Source organism: Rhinopithecus roxellana, chromosome 3 (assembly GCF_007565055.1).
Source record: "Rhinopithecus roxellana isolate Shanxi Qingling chromosome 3, ASM756505v1, whole genome shotgun sequence".
Taxonomy (NCBI): Eukaryota; Metazoa; Chordata; class Mammalia; order Primates; family Cercopithecidae; genus Rhinopithecus; species Rhinopithecus roxellana.
The window spans coordinates 68542387-68556930 of record NC_044551.1 but is presented as its reverse complement, the minus strand read 5'-3'; positions in this window follow the sequence as shown (position 1 = coordinate 68556930).

Here is a 14544-nt window from a genome sequence, read left to right as displayed (position 1 = left end):
CTCACCCATGCACCCATAGTTTTTCTTTACCTCTTTTTAGATGATCCGTTTCTAGGTGAGATGACAATTTATCTCTTTTTATGACTGATTGAAAGTCTTTAAGTGTTTCAGTGTCATTTGGGGACCAGAAGAAGACCACGTGTTAGCCTCAATTTCTACAAGAAAATCTTGAGTTTCACTGCCTAGGGTTTAGGGAAGCCACAGTTTGACAAATACATTTAAAATGATTTATTTAAATAGTCATTTTAAAGACTGGTGTGAGAGAGGAGGCCATTTCTTTGAGCAGTAGATCCATGACTGTTCACAGTACTCCTGTGGCTAAAGCTTTGAAACTGGGCTGGGCGCCCAGATTTTATGTGGGACATCTTGCCCTGTGTGTGGGCAGGCTATCCTAGAAAGTCTTCACCTGGTGGAATGTTTACCTCTTCTCTCTCTGCTTTCTACCAATTATGTTGAAATTCCCACCAGCGAGGGCCGGGTGCAGTGGCTCATGGCTGCAATCCCAGAACTTTGGGAGGCTGAGGCGAGTAGATCACCTGAGGTCAGGAATTCGAGGCCAGCCTGTGCAACATGGTGAAAACACTGTCTCTACTAAAAATAAAAAAATTAGCTGGGCTTGGTGGCACATGCCTGTAACCCCAGCTACTCCAGAGGCTGAGACATGAGAGTTGCTTGAACCTGGGAGGCAGAAGCTGCAGTGAGCTGAGATCATGCCAATGCACTCCAACCTAGAGCGAGACTCTGTCTCAAAAAAAAAAAAAAAAAAAAAAAAAAAAATTCTCACTAGCAAAAGGAGGTTGGGTGTGACACGGACTAGGATCACAATAGTATTCCAAAGCAGGTTTTCCATCTTGACACTTCATGGCTTAACGCCTCCTCCTCCCAGCACTAAGCTTTGACTTCATATCTTTAACGTGTAGGACTCTGCCCATGAAAGGCTACTAGAAGCAAAGACAGCCCAGAGGCTGGAAAATAGATAGGGAAACTACAGCTCTCCTTCTGTGTATTCCGTATCTGAGGCCAGAGATAAAAGCACAGTGACTGGTCTCTGGTTATGGTGCTAGAGACAATGTCCACCCACCTTGCTGCTAGGTGAAATACCTCCTTTGCCTCTGTCCTTAGCTGTATTCATCCCCCAGTTTGGAGACATAGACTGGGTTAATAATCTTCTTTAAGATCTTATATATTTAATTGGCTCTGGATTCAGGGTTTGAACATACTTGCCATATTTTGTATCAATTCACTGTTTAGGTTTTATTTCATAGGCTTGGAAGTTGAGATTCGGATATATATTGATTTAAAACATGTGAAAACCAGTGCTGCTACATAAGCATTATAGCAGTTATTAAATAACTTGCTGAGATGCTCAACTTTTTCTTGAGGATGGGTGCATCCCTGTATTACCAGAAACTAGTTTTTTTTTTTTTTTCTTAATTGCACAAGTCTGATTTTGTATTGGATTTATTATCTCTGCTCATAGAGAGATTGGTTGGGCCAAAGATACCAAGTGTTATGAATAAATGTGTAGAATTATGTAGAAAAGCAGAAGAAATGGTGAAGAAATGTATAGAAAAAAATCCATATATTTTTGCAGCCTGCACCTTGCAGACTGTGGCTAAGGAGAGGTCCCCTGTTTCCTGGGGATGGTGGATTTCAAGCCTTTTGCTCTAGAAAGATTCTTGTCTTTGATTCTGGGTATGACTCATGCCTCAGCTTAAATGGGGCTATAGAATGAGCATGTGATTCTGAGCAAGGACTAGGTTGCAGCTATCAGCTTAGCCTTCTCGGGTGATACTTTGCTTCCTGTCTGACGGGGGCACAGGGCACAGTTATCCAATTTCAGATAACCCCTACCTCATAGTGTATTTGGTCACATTTAGTTGCTTCTCTTCTAGTGCTTTTGGTTCTGGGCCCATGAGCAAGGTTCCACCAAGGCCCTTTCACCCTCTGGAAACAAAATCTGCTAATAACCTAATGGTCAAGGGTCACTGCACTCCAATTCTCATTCTCCTCTATGGCTTCTGGCACAGTCAGGAATTGTGCATTAGTTAGCTCTACTCCTAGTAAAAGTGGGAGGAACAGAGAAGAGACATTTAAAGAAATCATTTGCTAACACTCTTCTGGACATATTTTTGGTTATTTAACTTACAGATTTTAAAGCTTACTCTGTTTACAATTTTAAAAATAAGCCCTTAGTTCAGAAGATAAAACACAATAAAAATTGTCAAAACATCCCCCAGGAAAACCTCACCTGTTGGATCTGGTCCTCAGATGGAAAATTAAACAAGCCAAAGAAAAGAGAATGAAATTAGCAACTTTTTATGAGACAAGAATGATGTATGCAAACATTCTGAGAATGAGAGTTTGTCAGAACAAGCCACCCATAACAATACTGAATTTGGATTTCTTTTTTCTTTTTTTTTTTTTTTTTGAGACGGAGTCTTGCTCTGCCTCCTGGGCTGGACTGCAGTGGCCGGATCTCAGCTCACTGCAAGCTCCGCCTCCCAGGTTTACGCCATTCTCCTGCCTCAGCCTCCCGAGTAGCTGGGACTATAGGCGCCCACCACCTCGCCCGGATAGTTTTTTGTATTTTTTAGTAGAGACGGGGTTTCACCGTGTTAGCCAGGATGGTCTCGATCTCCTGACCTCGTGATCCGCCCGTCTCGGCCTCCCAAAGTGCTGGGATTACAGGCTTGAGCCACCGCGCCCGGCCTGAATTTGGATTTCTAACTCTAACAAAGGCAAACCCATGCAACAATGGCCAGAGACTGACTCTCTGCTGCTGTGCACATCGTACCTGGATTCCATTCACAGTGCAAATGAGAAACCCAGAATGTACAAGCTGTGCAAGCTAAAGTGTAGACTGAGGCAGAATTCTTTCTGGTGGTCTGTGGGACTGGTTTTCACAGTGATGTAAACTGTGATAGGATCTTCTCAGGCACAGATGGCACTTTGGAGGACCATGTACTTGTTCTGTATGGTTTGGCAGCAGGCATGGAGTCACATTTCATAACCTAATCATGCTTTTCAAAGGCAGAGCTGGGTGTTCTCCAAGTAGGCTGCAGATTGACTTAGCATACATCATGGCTTGCAGGTGGAAATACATCCCATCAATAAATAGTTTTTAGATACATGCTTTTTTCTAGGCTGTGGGGACAGAGCAGTGAACTAGAATAATTGCAAGCAAAACCACTGGCTTTCAAACTAAACTAACAACCCACAGTTGTTAAGAGATCAAAGAGGGTAGAGAGGGAAGAGAAGAACAGGCACCCAAATTCCCCTCCCAGAATCTCATTCAGCCTCTGAAGCCAGTACAGTTGGAGCCCTTTCTATGGCACTGTGTTGGGGAGTGACGTGATCAATTTCATGAACATAGACAGCCTATCAAGACAATGCAAGGAAAATCCCTCTCTATATTTGGAGGCAGATAATTGTCTTGGCTCTTTAATTCTCTTGGCCAAAGTAGATTGTCTCACTGAGCCATGAGAGTACAAGTAGGTAATAATTCCACTCTCACTAAACTACCTGCAGATGCAGTCTATGTTGAAGTTTAATCAAATGGAGAGAGAGAATTTACCAGATGTATTCATAGATGGTATGTGGGGGTCCTTCTACTTCTGCTTCCTGCAATTCTATTAACCTTCTCTGAGTAGTATAGCTTTTTTGGATTTACGCATATCTATTTTGTTATTGTTTTTATTTATTATTTTTTTGATATGGAGTCTCACTGTGTTGCCCAGGCTGGAGTGCAGTGGTGCCATCTTGGCTCACTGTAACTTCCATCTACCAGGTTCAAACGATTCTCCTGTCTCAGCCTCCAAGTAACTGGGATTGCAGGCACCTGCCGCTACACCCAGTTAATTTTTTGTATTTTTAGGAGACAGGATTTCACCATGTTGGCCAGGCTGGTCTCAAATCCCTGACCTCAGGTGATCTGCCCGCTTCAGCCTCCCAAAGTGCTGGATTACAGGCACGAGTCACCACTCCCGACTATGCGTATCTATTTTGAGTACAGAAATGAAGAACCTCATATTTTCCAATTTTCCAAATTGGTCAACAAACTTGCTTTCCTGGAGATTATTGATTGTTCTTTTAAATTAAGATCCTGTTGAATGAAGCAGTAAAGTTTTAAATCCTGGAAATGCTTATGACTCAAAGAAAAAACAAAGGCATCAGGGGTCTGACAGATCGCCATATAATGTTGTTGAGTTTCGTGTAACTGATCCTTTTGAAAGCCAATGTTTCTCAGCATGATTTTACTCCTCCAAGTCATTTATATGAAAACTATGTAACTTTGATAGAAGTAACTGGTTCTTTTATTCTGAAAAGATTAAACTCACCTAGTTAACCCCTAAAATTATATATTCTAAAACAGATGATGGGTGAGATCTGTTGAAAGAAACATAAACAAATGATTGATGGGGTTCTGAGAACATTACTGTGTGAGAAGAATTCTTTTTGCCATTTCAGCTGGTGTGGTGAGAGGTTGTGGTGAAACAGCTCTTCCTCTCTGAGAATAGCATGACCTTCTTGTTTAATTCTCACACCTGCCTCGCCAAAGCCATATCTTTTCCCCTGAGCAAAGTATAATGGAAGAACCTCTTCAGGAGTGAAACTCACTGAAAATATGAGCAGTCAACCAGTAAACAAGGCTTTAATACGGACCTTGCAATGACCAGAAAGGTAGAGTTCATCAGGGGAAAAAAATCTCAACACATAATGGCCTTTTAAAAAAATTTTGTATTAGATTCTTCTTTTGATTCTTCCTAATGGAATTTATTTATTGTTTCTCTTGGGTATTTCAAAAATCCTAGCAGCCACTGAACATTGTTGATGCCATGTGAGTTTCACGAAAGCCCCTGTGAGCACCACGGGCTTCCAGCTCCATCTCCCGACACTAGAAGTGTGACACTCAGCTCAAAAACTCCAAGGATCACATCCAGCTTTACATTATGCCACCATATAACTGTTACTCATTTCCAATTTTGTTCTGCTCCAGACCCTGTAATAAATGTACCAGGGACCTTGTGACTCAGAGCTCAAGAACTTTAAATTTGAAGAAAGAACTGAATATATAGTAGTTTATTATCCTGTACTCAAAGACTTGAGTAACTTTTTCTTTTCTGACCTGAAAACTTGGCATTCAGAGCCTGCTGTTGACTTGGGAATATCTTGATCTTAAGCTTGAAAGGTTTGAGTTGCTGAAGTCCTGGAACACGTAGGTGACATGTGGAACTAATGACAATCCGCAACCCTAGAGAGACTTAGAACAGGATGAGGACCTGGAATTGAGAGAAAATGACAAATGCAGGAGGGACTTGCTCCTTCCAGTTACAGTGAGTCTCAGAGTACTTCCTGTTGATGGGATAAAGTGCTACACAATCGGAGGTTATTATCAAGTGTTAGCCATGACCTTACTAAATGGCTCACTCCTTTTGTTTCCAAGGGAACTGGGAAATAATGTACCCTTCCACAAATGTCATACTTAGTTATGCTTAAAATCTCATTTAGCAATATTACTCAAAATCCATTTATTTAAGTTTATTATTGAAGTGGCTAAGTGTGTTTAGCAAATCACTATGAATTCAGCCTCTACTAATTGAGGTCATTTAGACAGAGTTTGAGTGGAAGTTTACTCTTATTTTATCTGTACCAGAAAAAAGAGAGAATGGAGGTTGTTAAGCAAGTCAGCAATGCAAAGACTATAAGGGCTGTGCCTACATAGGCCAAGTACCTGTAAAACATATCTACACTCATATAAATATATTTGTATATATTCATATATGTTTTACAAGTACTTGGAGCTATCTATTTGCATATAAATATAATTAGTATGCTAGTCATAAAATGTTTTCACATATCTTTTAAAATAGTCCTAGGTTAATTGTTAATTGGCAACAGTTTATTGGACAACTATAGCTCAAGCAGTTTTCTAGATAGTGAAATGTTTCTATTATGTAAATCCTATCTTGATAATATTTTTAAATAGAAATTGAATAGATATTGAAGCTGAAAACAACATTCTGCTTTATAAGGAAAAATTTTCATGATATTTATGGTGTAAATTTTTATATGTTTTATTTGAAAAGCTATAGGTGTTTCTAGTGGTGAGCTATACATGCATTGAAAGCAAGAACTTGGCTTAATAGCAAGAGCTGAAATATCATTTCTAGGGATGAAAAATTGAGCAGTTCTTGAGTTACAAAGTTAGATATGATTTGATTTGTAATACCAGCTTTGTCATTTTTTTTTACATTATCAGACTGCACTTTGCCATTAACTTGGTTCTAATTTAATATCATCTCTTCAATTTAAGGTTTGAAGCATTAGCAACTATTGTAACAAAAGAGTACATCTGGCTGCCTGCAGTGGCTCGTGCATATAATCCCCCCACTTTGGGAGGCCCAGGTGGGTGGATCACTTGAGGTCAGGAGTTCAAGACCAGCCTGATCAACATGGTGAATCCCCGTCTCTACTAAAAATACAAAATTACCTGGATGTGTTGGTGCATCCCTGTAATCCCAGCTACTTGGGAGGCTGAGAGGCAGGACTGAACCCAGGAGGCACAGACTGCAGTGAGCCAAGATCGCGCCATTGCACTTCAGCCTAGGCAACAAGAGCGAAACTCCGTCTCAAAACAGCAACAACAAAAACCCCCAAAACACATCTAGCTCTGTATTTCAGTTTTGAAGTGTTTCCAAAAAATATTTCTTCTTATTAGCAAACACGTAACATATCATGCTTCTTTAAAAGTATTATACTTCCTTGACAGTGTTTTTGGATCATTTAAAAACGTTATTTGTGTAATAGTTCAGTTAAAGGTAATAACATTTCTTCTTTGAAAATCATGCAGCCCTGTTCACATTGTACTCACTCATGTTCTTAAAAGAGCAAAACATAATTACTCATAAAACTATTATTTTGACAGCCAAGAATGAAAGTTTGAACACTTGATGTTAATATTACTTTCTTGCAGGGATAAACTACTTTCATGTAGCAGACCGAGCAAGTTTCCAGAATGTCCAGTCTTTGAATGGTGCTTCTAGGACTGTGGGAATAGTATGACTATATATGCTGGCATTAAGGAATTGGGGAGGTTAAGAGGGAGGAGAGAGAGATGGAATTTAGAGGCTGATTCCTACTCTTTGCATCTTTACTCTTAACTTCATTGCCCAGCATAGGAAGCACAAGTCCAACCATAAAATATTAACATGCATCCTGGCCAAATTGAGAAGTGGGTAGAGTTGACCTTCCAGTACCTCATATAGGGCTAGTACCTCTGTACGCTGCCACTGAATGTCAGGCATCATGCACTTCTGGGTGCACAAGGATTCTGGGAAGTACTCATTCTCTAGTTCTATTCCTACCTGTGTGTTTTGTGTAGACTGCTTTTCACTAAAGCACTTTTTATCTGTTCATTTATGCTGTAAATTTCTACACCCTAGAATGCTATTAATAGTCATGAGAGTGGTTATACAATGTCCATTCTAGAGCACTGCTGTCCCACAGAACTTTCTAAAATGGTGGAATTGTTCTATATGTGTACTCTCCAATATGACAGCCACTAGCCACATATGGCTAGTGCAACTGAGAAACTGAATTTTTCATTATACTTTATGAATACATTCATATTCATATTCATTTTATGAATGTATTCATAAAATATAAAATATGAATATGTTCATAAACTATAAATATGTTCATAATATAGATTATAACATATATTAATATTTAAATTTAATAAATAATTATTAATTTGATAATCATTAAATAAATAATTTAATTAATATATTAATTAGCATGTTAATATTAATATAAAATATATTTTATAATCTATATTATGAATATATTCATAAAACATATATTATAAAATATATATTTGTAAATATGTATATTTTAATCAGTGTAAATTTAAATAGCCACATGCGGCTAGTGGCTACCATATTGGATAGTACAGTAGAGATCTAGAAATCTTATCTTAATGTACAAAGTGATGGCCATGAGGGAACTGTATGTGGCCAGTGAGCAGGTGAATCTTTGGCTACCCTTGCACATGTCCCATCTCAGTGAGCCATCCAGCAGGGACAGGCAAGCCAGGCTCTCCTTGCCTAACTCGAACCTGCTTAATTGACAGTGGCAAATGACACTCAATAGAAGATATCTTGGAGAATGTAAAATGCTCTACCATGACTCACATATTTTGACACCATTTCCTTCTTTCTTTTCTTGCCTTTTTCTTTTCTTCAGGTTTCAAAAGAAGACTTTTTGAATTATTATGCAGGTGTCAGTGCTTCTGTTGACACCGATGCCTATTTCATTTTGATGATGACAAAATCTTGGAGATTATAACTTTTGCCTATTCATTCTTTTGGAAATCAGGGACTCCCAGAGCAGAATGAGTTTGAAAGAATTCCAAGCTATGGATTTGGATCAGGTGTAAACTAAATTTCCTAAAAGATCTGGAATTTTAAAAGCAATAAATAGATCTTTGGTCATCTTAATTATCTGGAATGTGTTCATTTTTATAAATGCCTGAGATTATATTTTTAAGTCATAAAGGACGGAAGAAGGGAGAAAGGAAGGAGAGAGAAAGGAAGAAAGAAAACCATGAAGTGATATTGGGAAGTGGCTCCTAGTTAAAACAATCTGCTTGTTGTTATAGATGTTCCTCTTATAGGTGTAAATGTAGCTGCTTCCTCACACCTTCACTTTACAGTCTTGGAACTCCATAGCAGAAGGTGATAATACAGGGATTAGAGGAACCTCTAACTGTGTAAAATGTCCTGAACTTATTTATATTAATCTTGGTGAATACAAATAAAAGAACATTTATTTTATTCTGAAATGTATGAATCTTTTTCGATTTTCAGATTTTAATGCAAATTTCCACATGTGCTTACACAGGGGACATAAGTGCCTCTGGTAGGAAAAGGAAGGTGAGCTCAGCTGGCCCACTTGGTTGAAGGCTGGGCTTTCATGGAGTGGTCTCACTTACTGGGTCAACCTATTAGGAGGAAAGAGAGTGCAAGGGAAAAAGGAAGTGCCTATTGCAAACTTCAGAGGCTTTTTGGAGCTTTAGGTTAGATTGGAGAGGAGGACTTTAAGCCTGTTTTGGGGAATTCATCTTTTTGAATCCATTTTTAGGCTCCTTCGCCAGACAGGTGATGTCAGGTTTTTTTGACTGATTTCTCTCCTCCATTAACGGCTTCTTAGGTAACAAAAGCAGCTCTAAGTTGACTGCACACACCTATAAAACCCTTCACCTTGGAAAAGGGGTAGAAGTGTGGGAAAAGGGTTGGAAGGGGAAACCTGTGCTTCTCAGGCTTTAATGAGCACGTAGATCACCTGGGGATCTTGTTAACCTGCCCATCGTCTTTTAGAAGTCTGGGTGGGGGACTGAACTTTTGCCTCTAAGAAACTTATTTTTTTTGTTTTATTTTTTTGAGATGAGTCTCGCTCTGTCACCCAGGCTGGAGTGCAGTGATGCGATCTCCACTTACTGCAAGCTCTGCCTCTTGGGTTCACACCATTCTCCTTCCTCAGCTTCCCAAATAGCTGGGACTACAGGTGCCCACCACCATGCCTGGCTAATTTTTTTTTTTTTTGTATATTTAGTAGAGATGGGGTTTCACCTGTGTTAGCCAGGATAGTCTCGATCTCCTGACCTTGTGATCCACCTGCCTCTGCCTCTCAAAGTGCTGGGATTACAGACGTGAGTCACCGTGCCCGGCCAACCTCTAACAAACTTCTCTATGTTGTTGATGCCTCTGGTCTTCAGAAAACACTTTTGAGTAGCGAGGGGTACACTGTATATTTCCGTGTGTTTTTCTTATTATTTGCCCACCTTTGGTTGGCCATAATAGTTTGTGCTTTTTGACTGCTGGGCTATCCCTTTGTCTTTAAAGTCAGGAACTTATGAATGAAATAGAAAAAAAAAAAAAAAAAGTACCTTCCAGGTATGTGTAAGAGGGAAATGAGAGATAACATTTGCAGTTGAAGAATTTCTCATAGTCTAGGATGGAGTCCTGCAGTTTTCCAGCATCAAAGATTTGAATCTGTCAGTCATCCAAGAGTAGATCATCTCTTTAAGACCTACGTTGAGCAAGCTCATAGCAATTTATGCAAAAACTAGAATGCCAAGCCACTGATCAACTATAATGAGGATATACTTCTCACGTTTGCTGATAAGATCAATGAATTTCATCTGGATTTGAGGATATGCGAGAATGACAGCATAGCTCTCAGTTCAGGGATGCTTTTAGTAGTTTATTCTCAGATACTACAAAGCAGTACAGAGGATATATTCATGGTATGTTAGAGTAATGCTATGGCTATAACAAATAAATATTTCAATTTATAAAAGCTCAAACACAATACATATTTATTTTTCATTCATAAAACAGTACCTCTGTGTAGTGGTTTTCAGTTCCAGGCTTTCTCCATCTTGTGATTCTATTGTTTTCTAGGACCTTATAGTCACTGAGTCCATGTGACTGAGGAGGAACAGGGAGTTGAGAATGCTGAAAAACTTTCTGAAAAGCTTTGACCTGGAAGTGACACACGTCACTTATGCTTGAATTTCATTTGATGGTAGCTAGTCACATGATTACATCTAACTGTGGGGGTCGGGAAGGGGTGGCTAAGAAATAGTCCTTGCAGGAAAACTTCTTGCCAGCGAAAATGTACTTCATGCAAAGAAAGTACTATTTTGGTCAACAACTAGCTATCTCTGCCACTTGAAGTAGTAGTCTTCATTGCCTATAGTTCATGTTTGGTGATCTCAGTAGCTCATGTGGAGTGAGATATTTGTCACTTTGGAGGAGTGCAAAACTGAAGTCTCTCCATCCTCAGCCATGTTAGCAACCAAGAAAACAACTTATATAACCATGTATATATAAGTTATATATACAACTCTCCAATCAGAAACCCTGTCACCTGGGCCTCAAGACTTTATTCAAGGCCTTGAAATTTATGCCACAACACAAAGGCAACTAGTCCTTTATTGCCTCTATAATATGGGTCCTAGGAATTTTCTATATATGTCCACATAAAGGCTTTTTGGGGGGAGTTGAAGCTATGTCTTATCGTACAAGTCAGGACTAAGCTATTTATTCACATGGTAAATGATAACATTTTTGTCCTAGAGGCAGACCTCTTCTTGGAAGACAAATTATAGTTATGAGGTTCTTTGGTCATTGGAATCATAGCAAGGGGTATGAAGACTAAATATTTGATGAAACTAGGCAGACAGTTTAATGCATTCATCTTGCCGGTGAGACCATAACACTCTTTTCACGAAATTCCTAGAGGGGACTGATAAACATGTCCTCCCTGACCTTTCTTTTTCAACATTTCAAAGCTGAGTAACTACCTGTGGGAGGGACACTTTACTTTAGATTCATCGATTATACATATTAATGAAATCAGCATGTTACCAGTGGAAGGTATCAGAGTCACACCTGCGGCGAATCCATAGGGGTCTGTAGCAACTTCAGTTCTTGCCTCCTTAGAAGGTGGAACTCAACTGAGGGGCGTAAGGCAGAAAAGAGACCAAGACAAGTTTCAGAGCAGGAGTGGAAGTTTATTTAGAAAGTCTTTAGAACAGGAAAGAAAGGAAAGTTCACTTGGAAGAGATCCAAGTGGGTACTTGAAGGTCAAGTACTGTGTTTAACCTTGATTCTAGGACTTTGCAGTCTGGCCTCTTTCCCACGATTCTTCCCTTAGGATGAGCTGCCCACAAACACAGTGCCCTTCTTACCCTTGGGAGCTGAGCATGCACAGTGTGTTTAGGAATTTGTACGCATGCCCGTCTGAGGCTTTCTTCCCTTTTCTGGTGGTGTGCCCCTGGAATGTCATACTCCACCATTTTGTCTCTTATTGTGCATGCCCAGGAAGTTGCTTCTCCTTGGTGTCTGCATTCAATTAACACTTTAGAGCAATGGGTGTAAACCATCAGGAAATGGCATCTCCCTGATGCCGGCTCTCAATTTATCACTTTCAAAGAGGCAATGTGATAATTGTCAAACCATCACCTGATGTTTCTACTGGGTGAGGGATAGCTCTCTCCTGCCCTACTCATGCCTGTCAAACTATGTGTAACAATTCAGGATCTGGCCTGTCTTGCCTGCCTAGGGGTGATGTTTGTCTCCTTAGGTGCTTTTATATACCTCTTGCTATGGTTGAAATGTTTGTTTCCCCACAAAACTTAATATGATGAACTCCTAACCTCCAAGGTTATAGTATTAAGAGGTGGGGCCTTTGAGGACGTGATTAGGTGATGAGGGCAGAGCCCTCATTAATAGGATTAGTACCTTTATAAAATATGCCCAAAGGAACTTGTTCCATCATGTTGAGGACACAGCAAGAAAGTGTCAAGAAGGAAACAAGCCTTCGCTAGACACCAAATCTACCAACTCCTTGATCATGGATTTTCCAGCCTCCAAACTGTGAAAAATAAATTTCTATTGTTTGTAAACCATTCATCCTGTGATATTTTATTATAGCAGCTGAGCAGACTAAGACAGTTCTATTCCAATTTATCATATACAAATTATGACAGTAATTTTAATGTTTCTCTAGGGCCATATTATTTCCTTGTTATTAATATTTGGAGTAAACTTAATGTAGCACCACTCAACTGACTGCAGAAATCAGATGCTTTCACATTGTCATAGTAGTGGGAAAAAGTAACTAATCAATAGGATTTCATAAAGCACTAGAGACATAGGCTTGCACACATAGTAAACTGATCATTAAAGTTGAATATAATTAAAGGTGGAAACTGTAGGGAAAAATTTAGAATCAAGTTGAGTAAAAAATCAGATCATTAAGACATTAGATCTAACACTCAATATCGGTTACCAAAAATGTAGCATAGAAGAGCTTACTTTCTTTGGTTGTAGTAGTGCAGACAAGAGACATTTGTATATGTTGGTCAGTTTCACTTAAATTTAGCACAGCCAAAATGAAAGTCATCATTCTTTTCTCTCTACTAACCCTATCCTATTTTCCACTTGTGCCAAGCATACTTCTAGGTCTGAGTATCTAAGAACTACTCTTTGAACTGCCCAGGCTTGTAACCCAAGGACCTTTGTTCCCTAATGGTTAAGGGTAGAGATGCTAAAGCCAGTCTGCCTAGTTTCTTGTATGACCTTGGGCAAATTACTTGTCCTCTTAAGTCTCATTTTTTTATCTGTTAAGTGGAGATAATAGTGACTACCTTATAGGATTGGGGTTGAAAAAGTTAATATGTGAAAAGTTTTTAGAACTTTACCTGGAACCAAATAAGCTCTGTAGAAGTGATTGTTCTTATTTACTGTCATTTTCTAGAGTCATTTTTTAATGTCATTTTATTGAGTAAGCTTTTTATCTCTTCCTGTTGTACAGATTCAGTTTATCTTACCTCAAATACAGAAAGAGTCCCCGTATATTTTCCCTAACTAGAGTCATACCTTTATATCCATCTCTCACTCTAATTCCAGAATGACTTTTCCTAAGCCTCAAGTCTATGCATATTATTTCATTTCCTGAGGACATTCAATTGCCTCCTAATCCTCATTAAAATATTCAGACATCTTAGTATGGCATTCATGTCATCCATAATTTTCCCTGATCTTTCTTTCTATATAATTTTGCATGACATTCTTTACATTCCCTTGCTTCAGCTATATGAGGATGATGTGATAAACAATCTGTCATGTCTTCATCCCCAGTTCCTGATGCAAACCTTCTAAAACTCTGTTATTTCTTTAGTAATAAGAGTGTCTTTTTTATACAAATGAGATGCCCCAAGGTAAGCACCTAGATAGGTTTTGAATGTGTGGCTGGTCACCAGAAAGACCAACCATGTTATTAGAAGGTTAGAATAACCATGTTATTAGAAGGTTAGGCCAGCCAACCTCTGGGGAGAGGAGCGGTGTTGAAGATTGAGTTCAGTCACATAGACAACCTTTTAATCATTTGTAACTATGCAATAAAACTGTAATAAAAACTGTGAATGTTGAGGCTAAGTGTCACTTCTTGGCTGGTGAACACATTGATGTGCTGGGAGTGTGACATGCCTTGATTCCATGAGGGGAGAGCACTATGTATTGCTTCTTAAACTTCACTTATGTGTCTCTTTATTGGTTTGATCTTCCTGTTTTATATCCTTCAAATAAAGCCATAATTTAAGTATAGCATTTTCCTGAATTCTATGAGTTGTTCTAGCAAATTACTGAACCTGAGGGGGTTGTAAGAACCTGTGCTTCTTACTAACTGCTTATAAATTCAAGACTGCAATATAGAAACTCCGCCAGAGTTTCCAGCTTGCCTGGCATGCTCTGCAGAATTTGGACTCAAAACTGCAACATTAGCTCTTACCTGAATTTCCAGCTGGCCGACTTGCTCTACAGATCTCACACTTGCCAGCCCTCACAATCACATGAGCCAATTTGTTAAAATAAATATCTCTTTCTCTCCCCTACTACACACACACTCTGGATTCTACTTCTCTGCAGAACACTGACTAATGCAGATGAAGTATAGATAGCCTGGGGAATCCCA